We start from the raw sequence: 900 nt of genomic DNA, 5'->3' as shown, positions 1-900 counted from the left end.
CGTGCAGACCGCGTGAGACGACGCTTCATCCAGTCCCAAACATGCTCAATGGGGGACAGATCCGGAGATCTTGCTGGCCAGGGTAGTTGACTTACACCTTCTAGAGCACGATGGGTGGCACGGGATACATGCGGACGTGCATTGTCCTGTTGGAACAGCAAGTTCCCTTGCTGGTCTAGGAATGGTAGAACGATGGGTTCGATGACGGTTTGGATGTACCGTGCACCATTCAGTGTCCCCTCGACGATCACCAGTGGTGTACGGCCAGTGTAGGAGATCGCTCCCCACACCATGATGCCGGGTGTTGGCCCTGTGTGCCTCGGTCGTATGCAGTCCTGATTGTGGCGCTCACCTGCACGGCGCCAAACACGCATACGACCATCATTGGCACCAAGGCAGAAGCGACTCTCATCGCTGAAGACGACACGTCTCCATTCGTCCCTCCATTCACGCCTGTCGCGACACCACTGGAGGCGGGCTGCACGATGTTGGGGCGTGAGCGGAAGACGGCCTAACGGTGTGCGGGACCGTAGCCCAGCTTCATGGAGACGGTTGCGAATGGTCCTCGCCGATACCCCAGGAGCAACAGTGTCCCGAATTTGCTGGGAAGTGGCGGTGCGGTCCCCTACGGCACTGCGTAGGATCCTACGGTCTTGGCGTGCATCCGTGCGTCGCTGCGGTCCGGTCCCAGGTCGACGGGCAGGTGCACCTTCCGCCGACCACTGGCGACAACATCGATGTACTGTGGAGACCTCACGCCCCACGTGTTGAGCAATTCGGCGGTACGTCCACCCGGCCTCCCGCATGCCCACTATACGCCCTCGCTCAAAGTCCGTCAACTGCACATACGGTTCACGTCCACGCTGTCGCGGCATGCTACCAGTGTTAAAGACTGCGATG

Source organism: Schistocerca nitens, chromosome 5, assembly GCF_023898315.1.
Source record: "Schistocerca nitens isolate TAMUIC-IGC-003100 chromosome 5, iqSchNite1.1, whole genome shotgun sequence".
NCBI classification, from domain to species: Eukaryota; Metazoa; Arthropoda; class Insecta; order Orthoptera; family Acrididae; genus Schistocerca; species Schistocerca nitens.
This window is presented reverse-complemented; position numbering follows the sequence as displayed.